General features: G+C 41.8%; 1 pseudogene; it reads left to right on the top strand.

The window, feature by feature from the left end:
* The first annotated feature begins 1,684 nt into the window (after positions 1–1,684).
* LOC100614049 (cytoplasmic phosphatidylinositol transfer protein 1-like) lies at positions 1,685–17,658 on the top strand (annotated as a pseudogene).
* The last annotated feature ends 6,731 nt before the right edge of the window (positions 17,659–24,389 follow it).

Raw genomic sequence — 24,389 nt, 5'->3', positions numbered from 1 at the left:
CTACAGGTGAGTGCCACCATGCCCAGCTAATTTTTTGTATTTTTAGTAGAGACAGGGTTTCACCATGTTGGCCAGGATGGTCTCGATCTCTTTTTTAAAGGATAAAAATAAACAACTCAGTAGAAGAGTTTTAAAATATAGTTAAGGAAATATCTATGTAAGTAGAGCAAAAACACAAAACAAAAAGTGGAAAAAGTAAAGGGAAGCTAAGAAAATTCAAAGATATTCCATCCACAATACTAGATATATGAATAATAGGAGTTGTAGAAATAGAGAAAGAGAATAGAAATAAAGAAATCATCATGGGCTAGGCACAGCTGTAATCCCAGCCACTCAGGAGGTTGATGGGAAAGAATCATTTGAGGCCAGGAGTTCAAGATCAGCCTGGACAACACAGTGAGAGCCCATCTCTACAAAATAAAATAAAATAAAAGTCAGCCAGGCATGGTGGCATGCACTCATAGTCCCAGCTACTCAGGAGGCTGAGGCAACAGGATTGCCGGAGCCCAGGAGGCCAAAATTACAGTCCGCCCGCTCTGAGCTCTGATCACACCACTTCACTCCAGCCTGAGTGACAGGGTGACACCCTGCCTCAAAACATATATATATGTTGTTTGTTTGTTTGTTTATATATATAGCCTAAGAAATTACCGTGGATATAGTACATGAAAATTCTCCAGAATTGAAGGACCTGGGTACCTGGATTGAAAGAAGCAGTCAACTGCTCAGGACACTTGAGTGGATAAAAATAGACTATATTATAGCACATGATTGTACAACTTCAGAACACTGGAAATAAAGAGCTACAAGATGAAAAAAGGAGGTGGTATGGAGGACCCACATGAATGGCTTTGAATTTCTCAACAATACTACAAGCTAGATGACAACAGTGTTCCATACCATGAGAATGTTTAATCAAGTGCCATTTTTAAACATATCAAAATTTATTGTATGGAGGTAAATAAGTACTTAAAGGGAAATGTTTTAGCTGTGAAAATGTAAATTAGAACAGTAAAATAAAGGCCTGGTGCAGTAGCTCACACCTGTAATCCCAGCACTTTGGGAGGCTGAGGCAGGAGCATTACTTGGGCCAGAGTTCAAGATCAGCCTGGCCAACATAATAAGACCATGACTCTACAAAGAAATTCAAGAATTAGCTGAGTGTGGTGGCATGTGCCTGTAGTCCCAGCTACTCAGGAGGCTTAGGCAGGAGGATCACTTGAGCCCAGGAGTTCAAAGTTACAGTGAGTTGTGATGGCACCACTGTGCTACATCCTGGGTGACAGATTGAGACCTTGTCTCTGGAAAAAGAAAAGAATGGAAAACAAAATATTTCAAATAGTCTAAGCTTCCATCTGAAGAAACTATAAACAGAAGAGCAAATTAAATTCAAAGCAAGGAAAAGAAAGGAAATAAAATTAGAGTGGAAATCAATGAAATAGAAAACAGAAACAATGGAGAAAAGTCAATGAAAACAAAGGTTGGTTCTTTGAAAAGATCAATAAAATTGACATGCTTTTAGTTAGACAACCAAAATCCATTTAAGTACTTACTCTGATATGAGCTGTGTAAAACAGTTATACATACGCTCTACCTCTGATAGTTTTATATTCTAAGTGACTATAAAATAACTTATACGGAAGTTAATTAGACCAAAAAAGATATCGTAAATTCAAGGGTGATGATGGTCCTTGACAGTAGGATGATACCTCAAACCTTTAAGGCCTATGAGTGGCATAAGGTCACTCCCAAACACGTAAGGATGGTTTTATGACCCTTGTTTAACTTTTTTTTTATAGATGGGGTCTTGCTATGTTGCCCAGGCTGAAGTGCAGTGGCTATTCACAGACACAACTATGGCACTTTAACCTCAAACTCCTAAGTTCAAATGACCCTCCTGCCTCTTGCTTCAGCCTCCCAAGTAGCTAGGACTATGGGCACACACTATTGCATGGCTTTATCTTTGTTTAAGTTCTGTTTTCCTATATATGTGTTCAACTGTACCAGATAAGGGGGAAACTCGATTTAAAAATAGTAGGCAACAGAGGAGTATATATTCTATAGATATTAAATAGATTTGTTATGTATATTTGATATATTCAGATAATTTTTCTTTCATTATTTCACCTTTGTATTTTTCAGTCCATAAAGTCTATGTAATGCCTAGAAGGTTCATTCAATTTTTTTCCCCTACTTAAATCAATATCCATGGCTACAACTGATCTTAGAGCATTTTTGGAATATCAATGGTGGTTTTCTAAAATTTTTATGACTTCAGTTGGAGTTTTGCTTCTTTCTCCTTTTGGTTTAAATTCTGGGTTTTCTGAGTAATAATCTATCATCTGGCCTCCCTGTATGTGCCTTGAGTTTCTTCATCTTACACTGATGTAATTCTTTTGTGGATGAGAAAGGAGTGGGAGAAACAACTGAAAAGAGGCCAGGTATGGTGGCTCACGCCTGTAATCCCAGCATTTGAGAGGCTGAGGTGGGAGAATTGCTTGAGCACAGGATTTCAAGCTTAGACTGGGCAACATAGTGAGACCTTATCTCTCCAAAAAAATTAATTTGCCATGCATGGTGGCACATGCCTGTAGTCCCAGTTACTTGGGAGGCTGAGGCGGGAGGATCCCTTGAGCCTAGGAGATAGAGGCTGCAGTAAGCCATAATTGCACCACTGCGCTCCAGGCTGGGCAACAGAATGAGATCCTGTCTCAAAAAAAAGACAACTGAAAAGATGAAAAGTAAGGAGTTGTGAAAACTACTGTTTCTTTCTTCTGTGTGTGTACATATGTGTGTGCATGTTTGTATGTGTATATGTATTCAGATATGTGTGCATAAACACAGTTCCAGTTGCAGGGCTGAGAAGCAATCAGCTATATATGTGTGTCATACATATATACACAACTATATACAAACACATACATGCACACACACAGGATAAAGAAAGAAAAATCACAAGAATATTACAGAATAGAGGAAAAAAGGGGATGTGATTGGAGAGAGCCACAGAGGGGGATTCTATGGTACTGGCAATGATCTATATCTTTCTTTCCTTTTTTTAGAGCCAGAGTCTTGCTCAGTCACCCAGGCTGGAGTGTAGTGGCATGATGGCATGATCATGGTTCACTGCAGCCTCAAACTCTTGGCTCAAGTGATCCTCCCGCCTCAGCTTCCAGGGTAGCTAGGATTACAGGAATATGCCACTATGCATGTTTACTTTTTGTAGAGATGGGGTCTTACTATGTTGCCCAGGCTGGTCTCCAAATCCTGGCTTAAGCTGTCCTCCCACCTCAGCCTCCCAAAGCCCTGGGATTACCACTGAGCCCAGCAATATCTAATTCTTTATTTATTTATTTATTTATTTATTTATTTATTTATTTTGAGACGGAGTCTTGCTCTGTCGCCCAGGCTGGAGTGCAGTGGTGCAATCTCCACTCACTGCAAGCTCCGCCTCCTGGGTTCACGCCATTCTCCTGCCTCAGCCTCCCGAGTAGCTGGGACTACAGGTGCCCACCACCATGCCTGGCTAATTTTTTGTACTTTTAGTAGAGATGGAGTTTCACCGTGTTAGCCAGGATGGTCTCAATCTCCTGACCTTGTGATCCACCTGCCTCGGCCTCCCAAAGTGCTGGGATTACAGGCGTGAGCCACCGTGCCCAGCCTATATTTTTATTTTTTTGAGGTGGAGTCTCGCACCATCACCCAGGCTGGATTGCACTGTCACAATCTCGGCTCACCACAACCTCCACCTCCTGGGTTCAAGCGATGCTCCTGCCTCTGCCTCCCGAGTAGCTGGGATTACAGGCATCTGCTGCCACACCTGGCTAATTTTTGTATTTTTAGTAGAGGCGGGGTTTCACCATGTTGGCCAGACTGGTCTCAAACTCCTGACCTCAGGTAATCCAGCCACTTTGGGCTTCCAAAGTTCTGGGATTACAGGCATGAGCCACTGCGCCCAGCCAGATGCAGGAACTGTTAATACACATTTTAGCCACTGAACCATTGGCATAGCACTGTTAGGTTTTCCTTGTAACCTCTTTGTAGGCCCGCTGGATCTGTTTCTCATCCTTCAGTCTCCCTGCCCTGGGATTGTTTCTCCCTATAAAGCATTCATGCTTATATCTTGTTCAGGCTCTGTTGTTTAGAGAACCTTGGCTAAGCCATGAGCTGTTTACTTTTTTTCTCTCTGTTTTTTTTGAGACGGAGTCTCACTCTGTCTCCCAGGCTGGAGTGTAGTGGTGCCATCTGGGCTCACTGCAACCACTGCTTCCCGGGTTCAAGCAATTCTCCTGCCTCAGCCTCCCTAATAGCTGTGATTGCAGGCATGTGCCACCACACCCAGCTAATTTTTTTTTGTATTTTTAGTAGAGACAGGGTTTCATCATGTTGGCCAAGCTGGTCTTGAAGTCCTGACTTCAGATGATTTACTGGCATCAGCCTCCCAAAGTGCTGGGATTACAGGTGTGAGCCATTGTGCCCGGCCTTTTCCTCCCTTTTGTGAGACTTGCCTGTGCATAGTCTTAGTCTTTGTCCTTTTTCCTTTTGGGATATTTATATTTTGTCTAATGATTTGCAATAGCCCTTCATCAGTTGGAGGCCATTAAGTTTTGTTTTAGTATGTTTTAAAATTAAAAAGTACTATTTATTTTTATTTTTTTGCATTTTTGGGATACTTTTTTGTTTTTATTATTTCCTTACGTTTTAATTGTGAACTCTATTAAAATATAGAAGAGTATCCAAACATACATCAACCAATAGCATAATAATAACATGCTAAAATGAACAACTGTGTAATTATTTGTTAAGAATTAGATATTGCTATTTTGAAAACAGTAAACAAGTCCTTATTTCCTCTATAAATCATATTCCCCTACAGTCCTATCATCTTATGGCTCCAGGGAAAGGAGTTCAAATGCTGCATCCACATGGGGAATGATATGACCTGACCATACAGAAAGGGGAAAAAATAGAGAAAGCCCTTCATCTTCTAGAGACGGAGCAAAGTGGTCAGAATTCAACGGGTGAGACGAAGTAAATCTAAATAAACATGACTAGGTCTGAGAACACTAAGGCTCATAGTAGACATATAGAAATAGCATTGGCAGAAAGAGGGTTCTAGCAAGGTAGACATAATCAACACTGTGCACAATGTACAGAAGAGCCAGAGGTTCCCACCTGCTCAGGGGAGCAAGGACACGCTGGAAGGACTTAAGAAATGGCAGGGACTTTGAGCCAGAATGCAGCAGCCACAGGACCAGAGACTATGGTGGAGTCCAAGCTCAGCAACAGCAGATGCTAACACACACCAAAGACCAGATGAGACTAGTTCTATCGCTGATGGTTTAGTGAGAACATAGGTTGACACACACAGGGAAAGGCAAAGGACACCTCAGCTGGAGACAAGCAAGAACTCAGAGGACAGCATGTGTATCTTGCCTCCATCACCTCCCAACCCCCAGATGCACTTCTCCCATCACATGAGACAAGTTGGCTTTCCTCCGCACCCTGATGCCTCGCGAGGAGGAGCCAGGAGTGGAGAGAAATCTTGGAAGTCTGAGTTAACCTGAAATGGGCGTAACTGGAAGAAACTGAGCCAACACAGATTGTCAAACAGATGTTCCAACCACAGCATCCATTGCTACCCATGCACAGAAGCTATACATTTTTGGCATAATATGAATTACAGACTATTACATTTACACCAAATTACAGTGAAATTTGAAACTCATTTTGAAGATTCAATGAACATGACTTAGTGATAGTTTGGATATTAAAGTATGAGAGAAAAGAAGAGTCATTTATGGCCCACAGATACCTAGTTTGCTTGCTGAACAGGAGATAATACCATTAACCAAGATCTAAATGGAGAACATTTGAGATAGGAATAATAGGAAAAAAAATTAACCAATCTAATTTTGAATCTGTTGAATGTAAGGGTCTTTGGCACATCCTGGTAAATGTTTCAGGAGGCAGCTGGAAATTCTGATTCAGAAAAAGGTTTTGGAAGTCCATCATCAGGAACAGGTAGAATTCTTGTGCTTCTGTAACCAACCCTCTGTAAATTTTTTTGTTTTTTGAGACAGAGTCTGGCTCTGTTGCCCAGACTAGAGTACAGTGGCAAACCCCGCTTACTGCAGCCTCAAACTCTTGGGCTTAAGCCATTCTCCCACCTCAGCCTCCCAAGTACCTTGGACCACAGACACACACCACCACACCTGGCTAATTTATTTTATTTTATTTTATGTTATTATAGAGATAGGGCCTCACTTTGTTGCCCAGGCTGGTCTTGAACTCCTGGACTCAAGGGATCCTCCTGCCTTGACTTCCCAAAGTGCTGGGATTACAGACTTGAGCTACCATGCCCAGCCCAACTCTCTGTAATTAAGCTCTAACTGGGTGGTAATCTCATTCCAATTACAAACTCCAAGAAAGTAAAAAAAAAAAAAAAAAAAAAAAAAAAAAAATATGTCTTATAGATCCCCAATTCCCATCAGATTCTGCTGAGCATAGGCTAAGGCCCTGTGGATACCCAAGATCGAGCTATTAAACACTTGCTTTCTCGGTGGGTGGTAAACAGTGAGTACAGGTGGTATTTTCAGAATAAAAAGGATCTCAGGTTGGCAGAGATAGTTGCTCCTTTTATGTGCCTTCCCTTGAGATGGTGAGGTGCTTGTGCTGTGGAAAACAATGCCTGTAGATCTTGGAAGGTGTGCAGATATGAACCAAAGGCTCTCTTGAAATCAGAGGTCTGAAGTTACAGCCTAACACCACCCACCAAATGAGTCATTCACAGCTCTTTACACAGTTCCTTCCACTCACACAAGCAAATAGAAGCAAAATGCTTCTAGTTTGTCTTAGTCAATATATTGTGAACATGTTAAAGGCATAATCTATAAATATCCTAGAGATTCATCTTAACCCACTCCACAATAGAATGAAAGGCTACTAGGTGTAGGGTCTATCTTGGATCATTGTTTATTTAAACACTTCAGAAGGCAATAGACAGAAGAAAAGTTCACAGAGTAGGTTCAGAAATAAAACATAAATGGGGCTCAAAGCAATACACTCACATACTCCTTTTAGTTTAGTTACACAGAACTCTTTGCCTTTCTCCCAAAACTCTTACTCCCAAACATATGCTGTTTCCTCTGCCTGAAAGACCATTAGGTTTCTTTTTTCTCTGGAAAACTCCAACTCATTCTTCAAGACACAGCTCAAAGTTCCTCCCTTCTGAGACGAGTTCGCTAGGCAGGGTTGGTGACACAGTGCTTCAACATAGGGGTTTTTTACATTCCATTGCCACCTATTTATATTTGTTTTGGCCAGGCATGGGGGCTCATGCCTGTAATCCCAGTACTTTGGGAAGCCGATGCAGGTGAATTGCTTGAACTTAGGAGTTCAAGACCAGCCTTGCCAACATGGCAAAACCCGTTCTCTAAAATAAATAAATAAATATATATATACATACACACACATATATATACATATATATACACACATATATATACATATATACACACACATATATATACATATATACACACGCACATATATATACATATATATATACACACACATATATATATACACATATATACAAAAATTAGCCAGGAGCAGTGATACGTGCCTTTAGTCCCAGCTACTTAGGAGACTGAAGTGGGAGGATGGCTCAAGCCCGGGAGGCAGAGGTTGCAGTGAGCCAAGACTGTGCCACTGCATTCTAGCCTGGGCAATAGAGTGAGGCCCTATTTCAAAAGAATAAAAAAATTTCCCCTACTAGACTTTGAACTCAAGGCTAGAGCTATAGGGGAGGGAGACCATTAGGACAAATATCTAATGCATGCAGGACTTCAAACCTAAATGATGGTGGCCAGGCGCAGTGGCTCACGCCTGTAATCCCAACACTTTGGGAGGCCGAGGCGGGTGGATCATGAGGTCAGGAGATTGAGACCATCCTGGCCAACATGGTGAAACCTCATCTCTACTAAAAATGCAAAAAATTAGCCAGACATGGTGGCATGCACCTGTAGTCCCAGCTACTCAGGAGACTGAGGCAGGAGAATCACTTGAACCTGGGAGACGGAGGTTGCAGTGAGCCAAGATCGCGCCACTGCATTCCACTCTAGCCTGGTGACAGAGCAAGACTCTATCTCAAAAAAAAAAAAAGAAAACCTAGATGACAGGTTGATAGGTGGTGTACCAAACCACCATAGCACATGTGTATCCATGTAACAAACCTGCACGTTCTGCACATGTATCCTGGAACTTAAAGTAAAATAAAATAACAAAAATTACAGGCTGGGCACAGTGGCTCACAGCTGTAATCCCAGCAGTTTGGGAGGCCAAGGCAGGCGGATCACCTGAGGTCAGGAGTTCAAGACCAGCCTGACCAATGTGGTGAAACCCCGTCTCTACTAAAAATACAAAAAAATTAGCTGGGTATGATGGCAGGTGCCTATAATCCCAGTTACTTGGGAGACTGAGGCACAAGAATCACTTGAACCCCGGAGGTGGAGGTTACAGTGAGCTGAGACCATGCCATCACACTCCAGCCTGGGCAACAAGAACAAAACACCGTCTCAGGAAATAAATAAATAAATAAAATAAAATAAAATTATAAAAAACTAATAAAGGGAAAAAAAAGACTAGAACTATATAATTCATTATTTTTTAAACCCAGAACCTAAGTACACATGAACTAAGGTAACTTAGATTCTGGGTTAAGTTCACATGTACTAAGTAAAAAAATTACTACACATTGTTAGCAGAAGCTGCTCAGTAATTTGAATTATGCCTCTGGTCCTCTACTCCAGGTCTGTAGTCTGATGCCTTGGAATCAACTTACACAGAGAGGAAAGAGTGAATTCAGGTATAAGTTATACAACTCATTGACTGTAACCTCTCTCTCTCTCCCTGGAAAATATAAAACACTGTGCAATAAACACCATATGCAAATGTTTGGCAGATTTAATTATAATACTAAAGTTTCTAGAGAAGCACGTCTGATATTCCTTCATTAATTTTCTGAGTATTTGAAGACAATAAAAGGTGGAAGGTATTTTTGGCTTTATCTGACAACATTGTCATAATGCATTTTGACATTTTTAAATGTATTTGAAGCTGATGAAATGGAAATTTTGGATTTTGGCAGTAGAGAAAGAATTTGAATTTCAGCCAGTGGATTCCCAAGATAAGTATTAGTGACTTATATTGAAAATGTAACTGAATACAGGGTCAGCTGCTAGCAGCTCAAAAGCCAAACTTGAGAGACAAGGGTTGGTGGGAGGAAAAGTAGGTTTGTTTGGAAAGCCAGCAAAACCAAGAAGATGGTGAACTAGCATTCTAAAGTATCATCTTAATCAGTACGAATTTCAGGTTCTTTTTATGTTAAGGGCAGGGGAAGGCAAGGGGGTTGGGATCAAGAGGTAACCAATAAACACAGACATCTGGGTGCCAGCCAGGGTCCAGTGAGGTTGGGAACTTCATTGTCTTTGGTCAGGTCACAATGCTCCTATAAATCTTTAAGAAAACATAGTTCATTGTTTACATATTTCTCTTTTAATCCCAGAGTTAGCCCTTAAAACTACATTATTGCTATTTTTGTATATTATCTCAGTGTTCTAGAATTATCCTTGCCTATGTGCAGGAATGGGTAAATGCCACCTAAACAATACTGGAGTTAGTTATGGTAGTTTTTTTTTTTTGCTGTTTCACTGTTACAATTCTCCACTGTCAAAGACTCATTCCACAATCTTGTGAGATTAGGGACACTGGGACATTTTCTCTCAACTGGCTACTTCCAACTGAACAGGGCCAATGTACTGCAACTGTGGAATGAAACCATTTGACTTGGCAAAGAGCTGATATTCAGGTCCTTGTAAGAAAATGGGCTGGGCACAGTAGCTCACACTTATAACCCCAGCACTTTGGTAGGCTGAGGCAAGAGAACTGTTGAGTCCAGGAGTTTGAGACCAGCCTGGGCATCACAACAAAAGCTTGTTTCTACAAAAAATTTAAAAATTACCCAGGCATGGCGGCACATGCCAGTGGTCCCAGCTACTTGGGAGGCTGAGGTGAGAGAATTGCTTGAGCCCAGAAGTTCTACACTATAGTAAGCTGTGATTGTGCCACTGCACTCCATCCTGGGCAATAGAGTGAGACTCTGCCTCAAAAAAAGAAAAGAAAAGAAATCAGACATTCAAAAACAATTTCAAGGTCCCCTCATTGTCTTCACTGTCAGAGGGTTAAAACGTCTTTACAAGGCTGGGCGTGGTGGCTCACACCTGTAATCCCAGCACTTTGGGAGGCTGAGGCAGGTGGATCACTTGAGGTCAGGAGTTCGAGACCAGCCTGGCTAACATGGCAAAACCCCGTCTCTACTAAAAATACAAAAATTAACCAGACATGGTGGTGGGGACCTGTAATCCTACGTACTCAGGAGGCTGAGGCAAAAGAATTGCTTGAACTCAGGAGGTGGCGGTTGCAGTAAGCTGAGATCACCCACTGCACTCCAGTCTTGGTGACAACAACAACAATAAAAAGTCTTTGCAGTGGCTACACAGGTTATAGTTCATTACAATGTCATGTTAGACCAACCATACTCAACCATAATGTCATGTATGATTGCATTTTAACCAACTGAGAGGTGACTTGTAAGTAATCTATTACAAATAATAAAATACCAACATTTATGTATGATATTTTATACATAAATTACTGTATACCCAAGATAGTCCCTATCAATATATTATTATTATTATTCCTTGGAATTTGTTATTTTTTCCAAATTAGAGATGAAAAGTTATAGTTACAGATAATTCTGTAGGAAATATATGTAAACTGCCACCTACCCTGTCTATAACGTGGTCCATAGTTAGGAAGTAGCACTAGCTTCAATGGAAATTATGAATTATTTAAGTGCTTTGTTTCTCCACAATTTGAAGGTGAAGAAGAGATTTTTCAAAATGTAAGTATGCTCATAAGGGTAAGTTACATCTATTAATGTTGATATGTATGTTAAGACAGAAAACAATAAGTACCTTAAAATTCTAGAATGCCTATTAATGAAAATAATGGCGTGAAGAAATAAATTTCTTTAGCCAGTAGTCTTAACCTAATTCCATGTTTCTGTTATTTTGGGATTAGAAGGAGAATTACCTTGAGGGAGGGATGTCTAAACTTAGTTAAAGATAAGAGCTCTGAACTCAAAAAACTTTTGTTTTTTGTGATTGGTGTTTTGGAGTTTTGTTTTGTTTTGTTTTGTTTTAGACAGGGTCTCACTCTGTCGCCCAGGCTGGGAGTACAATGGTGCAATCTCGGGTCACTAAACCTCCACCTCCTGGGCTCAATCAATCCTCCTACCTCAGCCTCCCCAGTAGCTGGGAGTACAGGCACTGACACCATGCCTATTTTTTTTTTTTTTTTTTTGAGACGGAGTCTCGCTCTGTCGCCCAGGCTGGAGTGCAGTGGCACGATCTCGGCTCACTGCAAGCTCTGCCTCCCAGGTTCACGCCATTCTCCTGCCTCAGCCTCCCGAGTAGCTGGGACTACAGGCGCCCGCCACCACGCCCAGCTAATTTTTTTGTATTTTTTAGTAGAGACGGGGTTCCACCGTGTTAGCCAGGATGGTCTCGATCTCCTGACCTCGTGATCCGCCCGTCTCAGCCTCCCAAAGTGCTGGGATTGCCTGACTAATATATATATATATATACACATATATATATGTGTATATATATATATATATATTTTTTTTTTTTTTTATCATTCTTGGGTGTTTCTCGCAGAGGGGGATTTGGCAGGGTCATAGGACAACAGTAGAGGGAAGGTCAGCAGACAAACAAGTGAACAAAGGTCTCTGGTTTTCCTAGGCAGAGGACCCTGCGGCCTTTCGCAGTGTTTGTGTCCCTGGGTACTTGAGATTAGGGAGTGGTGATGACTCTTAACGAGCATGCCGCCTTCAAGCATCTGTTTAACAAAGCACATCTTGCACCACCCTTAATCCATTTAACCCCGAGTGGACACAGCACATGTTTCAGAGAGCACAGGGTTGGGGGTAAGGTCATAGATCAACAGGATCCCAAGGCAGAAGAATTTTTCTTAGTACAGAACAAAATGAAAAGTCTCCCATGTCTACTTCTTTCTACAGACACAGCAACCATCCGATTTCTCAATCTTTTCCCCACCTTTCCCCCTTTTCTATTCCACAAAACCGCCATTGTCATCATGGCCCGTTCTCAATGAGCTGTTGGGTACACCTCCCAGACGGGGTGGTGGCCAGGCAGAGGGGCTCCTCACTTCCCAGTAGGGGCGGCCGGGCAGAGGCGCCCCTCACCTCCCAGACGGGGCAGCTGGCCGGGCAGGGGCTGACCCCCCACCTCCCTCCTGGACGGGGCGGCTGGCCTGGCAGGGGCTGACCCCCACCTCCCTCCCGGACGGGGTGGCTGCCGGGCGGAGACATTCCTCACTTCCCAGACAGGGTGGCTGCCGGGCAGAGGGGCTCCTCACTTCTCAGACGGGGCGGCTGCCGGGCGGAGGGTCTCCTCACTTCTCAGACGGGGTGGCCGGGCAGAGACGCTCTTCACCTCCCAGATGGGGTCGCAGCCGGGCAGAGACGCTCCTCACATCCCAGACGGGGTGGCGGGGCAGAGGCGCTCCCCACATCTCAGACGATGGGCGGCCGGGCAGAGACGCTCCTCACTTCCTAGATGGGATGGCGGCCGGGAAGAGGCGCTCCTCACTTCCTAGATGGGATGGCGGCCGGGCAGAGAGGCTCCTCACTTTCCAGACTGGGCAGCCAGGCAGAGGGGCTCCTCACATCCCAGACGATGGGCGGCCAGGCAGAGACGCTTCTCACTTCCCAGACGGGGTGGCGGCTGGGCAGAGGCTGCAATCTCGGCACTTTGGGAGGCCAAGGCAGGCAGCTGGGAGCTGGAGGTTGTAGCGAGCCGAGATCATGCCACTGCACTCCAGCCTGGGCACCATTGAGCACTGAGTGAACGAGACTCCGTCTGCAATCCCGGCACCTCGGGAGGCCGAGGCTGGCGGATCACTCGCAGTTAGGAGCTGGAGACCAGCCCGGCCAACACAGCGAAACCCCGTCTCCACCAAAAAAATACGAAAACCAGTCAGGCGTGGCAGCGCGCACCTGCAATCGCAGGCACTTGGCAGGTTGAGGCAGGAGAATCAGGCAGGGAGGTTGCAGTGAGCCGAGATGGCAGCAGTACAGTCCAGCTTCGGCTCGGCATCAGAGGGAGACCGTGGAAAGAGAGGGAGAGGGAGACCGTGGAAAGAGAGGGAGAGGGAGACCGTGGGGAGCGGGGAGAGGGGAGAGGGGAGAGGGAGACCATGGGGAGAGGGGAGAGGGGAGAGGGGAGAGGGAGAGCAATATTTTTTAAATATATTTGTGGAGACCAGATCTTATGATATTGCCCAGGCTGGTCTCATACTCGTGGGCTCAAGTGATCCTCCAGCCTCATTCTCCCAAATTGCTGGCATTATGGATGTGACCCACCACACCCAGCCAAGAGCAGCCAACTCTTAAAATTTTCTCCTTCTTTCCCAAGAGGAGGAGAACTTGTGGCTGTGCTTTAGACATTATAAATAAATGTAAGTTAAAATTTTGTAGTTATTTATAGAGATACTTGATAGTTTTGTACCTCTCTAAATATTTTCCATTCTCCGGGGCTGAAAAAAAAAAGAAAAAAGATTTGATTTCCAGGGAAATGGTGTTGAAGGGGAATTTTATCTGTATTTTATTACCAGTATTCTGAAGTTATTCATGCAATGTAAAAAAATTAAAGGATCACAGTTGTTATTTTAGAAATGTTCCCTCCTCACCTATTGTGTGTCTTGCCCTTTGGCCTCCTTCATTTTTCTTGTCTTTTATGACTTCATGTTGCTACTCTCGTCATCATTTATCCCTTTCCTTTTGATCCATCCCATAAATTACCCCCTGCCCTTGGTCTGAATTTGACATCACCAAGACCAGGTTATGCCTCTCTACTCTTCATTTTCATTCACTTTCTTTCCTGTGGTCCTCTTTGCCCTCTAAATCCTGTACCTTCTACAGAATCCTTGAGGTCAACACTGAGATTCAAGTGGCAAGAGATAATGAGTTTTAAATGTCAAATGTTCTATGAAAAAGAAAACTTTAAAGATGTATTTTGACTTAAACTCTTTTTTCTTTGATATATTTCTACTGTCATAAGAAGTTATGATTTCAAAGAGCTAGAGATCTATTTTCATCCATGAAAGATGTCTCATCCTACGCAAAGGTCACCAAGCTTTAGGAAACATTGGGAGATGAAAACATATGCTTTTGAGAACATAATAAATACATCCTATTGAAAACAAATTTTTCTATACTTTTCCATAATTTTTAATTGTTTATGATTACTACTTAATACTTACTGAGGTTTCAGCTGAAATTTTACTGTAGAACAGCCAGCTTCCTTTCATACTAAAAAAGCAAGCGTTTATCAACCACTTACTATATACTTGTCATTGCTCAAAGCATTGGGAGATACAGAAAAATAAATATATAATCTCAGAGGTCTCAGTCAAATAAGAAAAGCAAGTCTATAAATATGTAAGCAGCACAGTGTAATAATACATGCATACTCCAATATTTGCCAAAACAATGATGGAACCATGGTGTTAGGAGATGCAGAGGTAGATTAGACATGGATCCTGCCCTTAATGAATTTACAGTCTAGTGAAGAAGAAAAGATAGGTACATGACAAATAAAACAGATTAGAAAATGAAACCTTGTTAAATTTTCTTAAAGGGGCTGTGAAATTTTGGAACAGGAAACTTTTATTTACAACTATGGGAAATCAGAGAAGATTTCATAGAGATAATGATATGGAAGCTGGACCTTGAAGACATAGCAGTGGGAACTCTATTGTTTCCACTTAGTATTGCTGTGAACCTAAAACTGCACTAAAAAATAAAGTTCAGTGCAGAGCACGGTGGCTCAAGACTGTAATTCCAGCACTTTGGGAGGCCGAGGCAGACAGATCACTTGAGGTCAGGAGTTCGAGACCAACCTGGCCAAAGCAGATTATTTAATCTCTCCCTTCTTCCACTCATAGTAGCAGCTTCTATTGGATTGATACACACTGAAGAAGTTTGCCTGGGCTCCACCCCAAAGAACTGCAATCAGCTTTCACAATTCAGTTGGTCACAGTTGGTGCCATATTGGACACTCCTCAGCCCACCTACCGCCCTGGGTGAGGGAAGTGGGGAAGATCTCTTTTGCAGAACTTTCCTGGAGGTACAGAATTTCAGGTTCTCCTGATAATAGTTAGGCTCAACCAGTTTTTAGGGCATCCTCATTAGGCATATGCATGGCATGGGAAATGGGATACAGAGACCTCCTTTGAGACACTATTCATACTACAGCTTGCTAATCAGGGTGCTAAAATATACTGGTAAACAACAAATGGATTACAGGCATGCTGAGAGATACTAATCTCCTTGGCACCCACAGCAACTAAGCTGGCGTGTCGCCAAGAGAGTCACCCCCAGCCTTAAGCAGCCTTCTTTGAGGATCTTCAGAGAGTTGAAGGAGCATGAGCAACTGGGCTGGGAGCAGGGGCTCAAACCTATAATCCCAGTACTTTGGGAGGTCAAGGCAGGAACTTGAGGCCAGAAATTCCAAACCAGCCTGGGCAACATAGCGAGACCTCCATCTCTAAAAAAAAAAAATTTTTTTTAATTAGCCAGGTGTGGTGGCACATGCCTATGCTCCTAGCTACTGGGGAGTCTGAGGCAGGAGGATCACTTGAGCCCAGGAGTTTGAGGCTGAAGTGAGCTGTGACTGCACCAGTGCACCCCGTCTATTACTTGGATATTGACTTTAGGAGCCAGCTCTCTACATTATTTCAAAATAATAATAGAGCTACATTTTAAAGAATGTGCCTGCCTTTTTAGAGTGGTCACTTAGAACACACCAATACCAATGAGCATATAGACGTATTTAATATATGCAACAACAAAGATTCAACTACTGTCTGCCCAGTGCTTGCCATCAGCCTTGTTGCCATCCTCCACCCTCATCTTGCTGGAGGGAATGCTCTTAGGAACCTATTACATAACTCTTCCTGCAGCTCCATGAACCCCTTGTTCCAGGAGTTTGGATGGGGACTCCTGACAGGCACTGGACAGCCAGCAACTTAAATATCTGTCATCACGTAAGTCAGACACACCTCCCTATTTGCTATTAATGGTTTCTAAGTGACCATCCCAACAATGCAAATGCCTTCTGCAAAATTTTGCTTTATTATTATATCGAAATACCTGGTATGGAAAAGTTTTATAGAAATCACATTATCATAAGAAATTTCAGTGTTACAATTATAAGGAGAAGATAAGGAAAGGCTATTATTTCCAATATAATTCAAGTGTTATAATTATTTTAAATAATTGTGAAGATTGGTTTAAATTTTGTCATATATTTGTGGGAAGAGAATCTATTGTTGAATATAAAAATATTGAAGAGAATATTATTTAAAAGTCTTAATCAGAAATTACATAAAGCCATTCAACTATAACACCTAATATGAAAAACTTACAGTCACGAAAGCAACTTTACGGCCTCATTAAAAATTATGAAAATAGAGCTTCCAGATAGCTGAATACATGGAGGTTCCTGGAGGGTGGTGCACCCAGGGAGGGTATGGAAGCTCCATTCCCCTTCCCCCATATCTTACTGTATGCATTTCTTCGTCTGTATCCTTTGTAATATCCTTTATAATAAACTGGCAATTTTTTTTTTTTAATTTAAAATAGAGAGAAAGCCAGGCGTGGTGGCTCACACCTGTAGCCACAATGCCTGGCCGGTAAATGTTTTTTACAAGGAAGCCAAAAACCTAGAAAGAGACGTTTGCTTTATTGATATTGTCTGCAATGAAATTCCAGAGCACTACGACAAAGAATCTGAGGATCCTAAACACTTCAAGTCAGAGAAGACAGGATGGGGACAGTTAAGGGCAGGCTGAATAGATAGACATCAGCCCATCATGTGCTTCTACAAGCTGGAGACCACCAGTGAGGTTGGAGGTCTGGAGGCTTCAGACCAAAGTAGGGCAATTTGTACACAAGTCAGTCAAAGACGACATAGGCTTTTGCACGGGTTGATGAATGGTACGTGATAATGGATGATGTTCAGGAATATGAAAAAAACATGCCTGAGCAAACTAACATAAAAAGTTTGCAATCAACATTCCTCGCCTGCAAATGACATAGTGAGTCATGCCCAAACAAGTACATGACAACTGATGAAGTCTGATAATTTGAACTAGCCATTCAGGAAGCCATCAAGAGGAAAATTGGCATTGTCCCACCTGCAATTTCTAGCTCAAGCGTTCCCCGACTGCCTTCTTCTGGCAGCAGTCCCCTTCTAGTGCTTCATCACTCCGTCACCCCTCATTCCACAGATGTACCTGAATTGCTGTCAGGTCCCAAATATTGGCCCCAGAAAAAGTCTGCCCCAGTAATGCTCATGCTTCCAGACCCTGAGAAAAAAAGCCACCCTGAATGTACTTGGCACATACTCTTCAGATAAACGACGTCAGCGTAAATCAGAGTTACTTCATATGGATATCTCATGGGGTTTTATATTTTCATTTTGGCTTGTTTTAAAAAAAAAAATCTGATATAGAAAAAGATGCTTTGTCACACAAACATGTTCCTTCAACCTCTGAGTGTGCATATGATTAAGTAATTTCACATATGATTCCCTAAGTATGCCACACAGCATCACATAAGATGTTAGCTGTAAGATTTGCAAGGGACAGAAGGAATCTTCTGTGGTCATAGCAGTAAGCCTGGGAGGAGGCCTTGTTATTGGGCATTTGATGAGGTTTGCAAGGACTCTGAGCATAAATAAGAGGCCGAGCACGGTGGCTCACGCCTGTAATCCCAGCATTTTGGGAGGCTGAGGTGGGCGGATCACCTGAGGTCAGGAGTTCGAGGCCAGCCTGACCAACATGGAGAAACCCATCTCTACTAAAAATACAAAATTAGCCAGGCTTGGTGATGCAGGCCTATAATCCCAGCTACTTGAGAGGGTGAGGCAGGAGAATCGCTTGAACCCGGGAGGTGGAGGTTGTGGTGAGCTGAGATCGTGCCATTGCACTCCAGCCTGGGCAACAAGAGTGAAACTCCATCTCAAAAAAAAAAAAAAAAAGAATTAATAAATGAAAACTTTGCACCACTTTGTTACAAGGTGTGGTAATACATAGTAAAGGTGGCTGGGCACGGTGGCTCACACCTGTAATCCCAGCACTTTGGGAAGCCAAGTTGAGTAGATCACTTGAGGCCAGGAGTTCAAGACCAGCCTGGGCAACATGATGAAATCCCGTCTCTACTAAAAAAAAAAAATACAAAAATTAACCAGGTGCAGTGGTGCACATTTGTAATCCCAGCTACTCGGGTGGCTGAACCCTGGAAGGCGGAGGTTGTGGTGAGCCAAGATCACACCACAGCACTCCAGCCTGGGTGACAGAGTGAGACTCTGTCTCAAAAAAAAAAAAAAAAAAAAAAAAAAGTAAAGTCAATTTCCACTCATCAAACCTGAAATTCTCCAAAATACTCTCAGGCATAATATACTTAATTGTTAAATTTTGAACTGCTGATCATCAATATTTGAATGCCAATAGTTATTAAGGTCCCTATGTTGTTAAGTGTGACTCAGGATTTGGGGCCTAATAACTCTTTAAACTTTTAAAAATTTTAATTATCAATCTTTAGAGGCTCCAAGTGCAATTAATGATAACTTATTTATGCTTTCCACAGAATTTAATAAAGATTCCACTTAGAATAGAAAAAGAAGATAGTGCACAAAAGGATTTGGTTAGAAATTGAATCAATTTATGGCAATGAACTGCTTCCTGCTCTGTATCAAGAAATGATTCATTTGGCTGAGGATGCACTTCCCTGCAAAGGGGAAACCAATATTGTGCAGTGGAGACGCCTAGGTTTTGAAGACCGACAGACTGAGCTCAATTCTAGCTTAAAAATTTGCTACGTGTATAACCTTGGTCAGCACCTCCAAATGTCAATTTTATTAATTGTGATTTACCTTTTATTTAATCAACAAAAAATGCTTAAGGGGCACCTTCTTTGTACTGGGTATTATTCCAACTGCTGTAAATTCAGCAATAAAAGATACCTGTCCACCACAGAATTTACTTTTTAATCCTTTTTTTTTTTTTTTTTAATTGAGACAGAGTATCATTCTGTTACCCAGGCTGGAGTGCAGAGGTGTGATCTCGGCTCACTGCAAGCTCTGCCTCCCAAATTCAAACAATTCTCCTTCCTCAGCTTCCCGAGTAGCTGGGATTACAGGTGCACACCACCACACCTGGCTAATTTTTGCATTTTTAGTAGAGATGGGGTTTCACCATGTTGGCCAGGCTGGTCTTGAACTCCTGATGTCAAGTGATCCACCCGCCTTGGTCCTTGATACAAAGTAAGTGCTCAGAAATGTGAATTTTTTCCTATTTCTCTAATATACTACCTTTTCAAAATTCATAAACATCTCAAAGCAAAAAAAAAATATCCACTTGTTTCTGTCTTTTAATAAATAACTAAAATAAAAATTATGAAAATATTTTATTGGTTTTCTATTTAATATGTCCCCCAGTGCTGTGTAATTTCTCTTCTCTTCATAATCATTTAATATAAACAATAGTGAGTTGTTCCCCTGGCTTCACATAGACACCCTAAGTCTTCTTCAGTTTACCCCAGTGTGTGGCACAAATATCACTTTGGGGCCAGGAGAAGTGGCTCATTCCTGTAATCCCGGCACTTTGGGAGGCCAAGGTGGGCAGATCATTTGAGGTCAGTTGTTCTAGACCAGCCAGGTCAACATGGCGAAACCCCATCTCTACTAAAAAAAAAAAAACATACAAAAATTAGCTGGGCATGGTGGTGCACATCTGTAATCCCAGCTACTTGGGAGGCTGAGGCATGAGAATCACTTGAACTCGGGAGGCAGAGGTTTCAGTAAGCCGAGATAGTGCCACCACACTCCAGCCTGGGCAACAGACCAAGACTTGGTCTCCAAAAAAAAAAAAATCACTTTAGTGTGTGTGCCATGACATGGAAAAGCTTAAGAGACACTGATTTATACTGATACACATTGACCATAAGATTTGCAGAAAATATGCAAATGAGGAACATTTGCTAGAGTATGGATATCTTTATCAGTGCATTCCCTGGAAAGGCTAGCCTTCTCTTGTAACTATTTGGAAATGAAGCAGAAATCCTGAGATTTATAGAGTAACCTTGATTCTTCAATTCTTTCTTCTCCCAATTCCTAAGTAACATGTTCTCATCTAATTCTTTTCGATTTTTCAGATCTTGCCAGTAAACTAAATTGATGGATTTTCTGCTTATCTTATATCCAGTATTCAACTATGTACCTGGGAAGAATACAGAAAAAAAAAAAAAAATGGTACCACAGACACTTAGACTTTGAACCAACCTTAACCACAAGAGTTAAGGAATGGGGGTCCCAGAAGGGAGGTTGGAAATGGTCTAAAATGGAACAGGTACATGAGAAGCAACTTTACACAAAAGATGAGGGCAATGCAGCCCCAGAGTAAACTGTGACCCACTGTAAGAGAGCAACTTAAAATGCAGCTCACAGCATATGAAATGTCTCCAGTTGAATTCGAAGGACTAAAGCCCAGGACAAAGCAAAGAGAGAAGCCTAGGATCTTGGCCTATGTAATTTTCTGTGACTCCAAGATCAAGTAAATAAATAATGGGCAATAACCGACTTCATTTGGAGCCATTTAAAATGATTGCCTCCTTCAGCAGTGGTGTAGGACACCCAGCACACAGATAGGACCTGACAGGCAGGCGGTCAGGAGATGGCACTGAGCGTGAAGCTATTGGTAGGAAGGTATCCGGGAAAGGAAAAGCACTTGCCTGAAATCCCCAAAGCTTTCTCCATTAATGCCTGTTTTAAAATGCCCAGAGCATTTCTGTGAACTATTAAGGGGAGGCAGAGTTACCTAATGAGGCTGTTAAATTCATTAGTTGTGTGCTTGATCTATGTCTGCTTCAAATGTGCATTGGAACAAGGCCTAGGATGTTAAGTCTGTCAGAGGTCATAATCAATAGCAATGTGGTCACTCGGTCCTGAGCCATAGTGAAAGGTTGAAGTCTCCTCCTAAACCCTTTCTTTGAAAATGCAAATGGTTAATTACTGTCATTTGCATCTGCAGCTATGCAAGCTATGATAATGATGTGCTATAATGAAACCTATGCCTCCGGCTATAAGCTGATGACCTGAGGGGCTGAGGGAAGATTCTCTCCACCTGTGCACAGGGATTTCAGATTCTAAAGCATGTTAGAAAATTTGGGGAATTGTTCATAATTTAGGGCAAGCTTCTAACGGTAGACAAGTTATGTTGGATCTTACTTTCATAACTTCCAGGAATTTTACATGCCAGGGTTTGTTAATCTCCATGTTGTCAAACACTCACAGAATTTATTTGGGTCAAATACTGTTTAATCATGATTGGATCCTAATTTATAAGGCGCTATCAAAATATGTGCATCAAGGACACCTTGATTCAAGTCTATTTTTTTCTATTAGACAAAAAAAAAACACAACTCTGCTCTTTATATAAAGACAATGATATCCTTAATATTCTCTTTTTCTTTTTCTTTTTTTTTTTTTGTGATGGAGTCTCACTCTGTCACACAGGCTGGAGTGCAATGGCGCAATCTTGGCTCACTGCAACCTCCGCCTCCCAGGTTCGAGTGATTCTCCTGCCTCAGCCTCCTGAGTAGCTGGGATTACAGGCATGCACCACCATGCCCGGCTAATTTTTAGATTTTTAGTAGAGATGGGGTTTCACTACGTTGGCCAGGCTGGTCTCGAACTCCTGACCTTAAGTGATCCGCCCACCTCGGCCTCCCAAAGTGCTGGGATTACAGGCATGAGCCACCACGCCTGGCCAATATTCTCAATATTCTTTAAGTAGAGTTGTCATAATTTTCTCAAATCTTGGGCTCTCAAGTTGCATATTTATTAATCACGTCTTAGAAATGGAGCTTTCTTTGTGCTAATGCATTCTTAAATAATCAGTTGTATATTGTACAAAGCAAGCAGCTTCATAACAGGCTTAAAAATAACAGGGTGTGTTAAAAAAAGTGAAAAAATCTATCAATCGTTTAGGGTGTGTTAAAAAAACTGAAAAAGTGTATCAATCATTTAGGGTGTGTTGAAAAAAAGTGAAAAAATCTATCAATCTATCAATCCAAAACAATGTTACTCATCTTGATATTTCAAAATATTAATTTTTCACTTATCATCCGGAAATGTGGGAGTTGGATAGCCTTCTCTTAGCCGTTTTGACTATTTTGTTAGGCAAATTTTAATAACTGTTTCATCAATTGCAACTTTGTTTATTGCATTAGTCACAGTAAAACTTTGGAAAGGGGCCAGGCAGGCTGAGGCCGGTGGATCGCTTGAGCCCAAGAGTTCGAGACAGCCTGGGCAAAATGGTGAAACCTCGTCCCTACCAAAAATATAAAAATTAGCCAGTCTTATAAGCCAGTCTCTAAATAAATAAATAGATTAACATTTTAGGCCAGGTATGGTGGCTCACACCTGTAATCCCAGGACTATGGGAAGCTGACAGGGGAGGATCACTTGAGGCCAGGATTGGAGACCAGCCTGGCCAACATGGCAAAACCCCAACTCTACTAAAATTACAAAAATTAGCCAGGCGTGGTGGCAGATGCCTATAATCCCAGCTATTCAGGAGTCTGAGGCAGGAGAATTGCTTGAACCTGGGAGGCAGAGGCAGTGAGCCGAGATCACGCCACTGCACTCCAGCCTGGGCAACAGAGCAAGACTCTGTCTCAAAAAAAAAAAAAAAAAAAAAAAAAAAAAAGACTTTGGAAGAATTTGAAGGTGAAACAACACACTGGGATTTTTGTTATTGTTGGGAGTGGAAGAGACGGTTGCTCATTTTTATTTCATTTTAACCCTCAAAAGATTTTTTTAAGACTCCTAAATTTCATTCTTTCTTTTCTCTCGTTCCATGTGTCCTTTCCTTCACCTCTACTGTTTTCTTATCATTGTGGCTCTCTTCTTATATCCTTACCATAATCATAATAAAAGCTACCATATAGTGAATGGCTAATATAACCCAGTCACTTTATGCAGAAAAGCCATTTATCTAAACTTTTTTTTTTTTTTTTTTTTTTTTTGAGATGAAGTCTCACTCTGTTACTCTGTTGCCCAGGCTGGAGTGCAGCGGCGCGATCTCAGCTCTCTGCAACATCTGCCTCCTGCGATTCTCCTGCCTCAGCTTCCTGAGTAGCTGGGATTACAGGCACGTGCCACCATGACCAGCTAACTTTTGTATTTTTAGTAGAGACGGGGTTTCACCAGGTTGGCCAGGATGGTCACGAACTTCTGACCTCAGGTGATCTGCCCGCCTTGGCCTCCCAAAGTGCTGGAATTACAGGCGTGAGCCACTGTGCCCAGCCTTATCTAAACTTTTAATACAAATGTTGACAAGCAGAAGTTAAGTAACATGATGAAGACATTCAGGATTTGAACCTAGATCATTTTTACTATGAAGCCTAGACTCTCTCTACTTCTACTGTTTTTCTTTTTTGTTTTTTTAGAGACAGGATCACTCTATGTGGCCCAGGCTGGAGCACAGTGGTGCAATCATAGCTCACTATAGCCTCGAGCTCCTGGGTTCAAGGGATCCTCCTGCCTCAGCCTCCCAAGTAGCTGGGACTACAGGAGTGCCACCATGCCCGGCTATACTATTTTTCTTTTTATTGCTCTCAACTCAGACCCAATACAACTTACTTCACGTGTATGTTTTGATAAAACAGTTTGCATAAGAGTGATTAGGGGTTGGAAAACTTGGAATAATGGTGAAGAAAGGAGAAAAAATTACTCTGACCTCCCCCCCCAAGCCTTTGTTGTCATACCTTTTTATGCTCTTTAGTGTTATACCCTTGAGTCATGCTTTCTCCTAACACATATGAACATTTTTGTACCCGTATTTTCAGTTTACAAAGAACTTTTGCATGTATCTTCTAACACAGTTCACCTCAGTTGATGAAAAAAAAAGAAAAAAAGTTATACAAAAAACTGTTTGTTACAAATTGAAATTTTGTAATAAATGTTTAATAAATAAGATTTTCTTCTATCCTGGTAGGATTGCCAGATTCAGCAAATAAAAATACAGGACACTACATTAAATTTTAATTTCAGACAAATAATAAATCATTTGTTTAGTATAAATATATCCACACAATGATTGGAACATATGTATACCAAAAAATTGTCATTTTTCTGAAATTCAAATTTAACTAGGAATTCTATATTTTACCTGGC

This window comes from Pan troglodytes, chromosome 1 (genome assembly GCF_028858775.2).
Source record: "Pan troglodytes isolate AG18354 chromosome 1, NHGRI_mPanTro3-v2.0_pri, whole genome shotgun sequence".
Taxonomy (NCBI): domain Eukaryota; kingdom Metazoa; phylum Chordata; class Mammalia; order Primates; family Hominidae; genus Pan; species Pan troglodytes.
The sequence above is the reverse complement of the archived record's forward strand: the minus strand, read 5'-3'. Positions and strand labels throughout refer to the sequence as shown.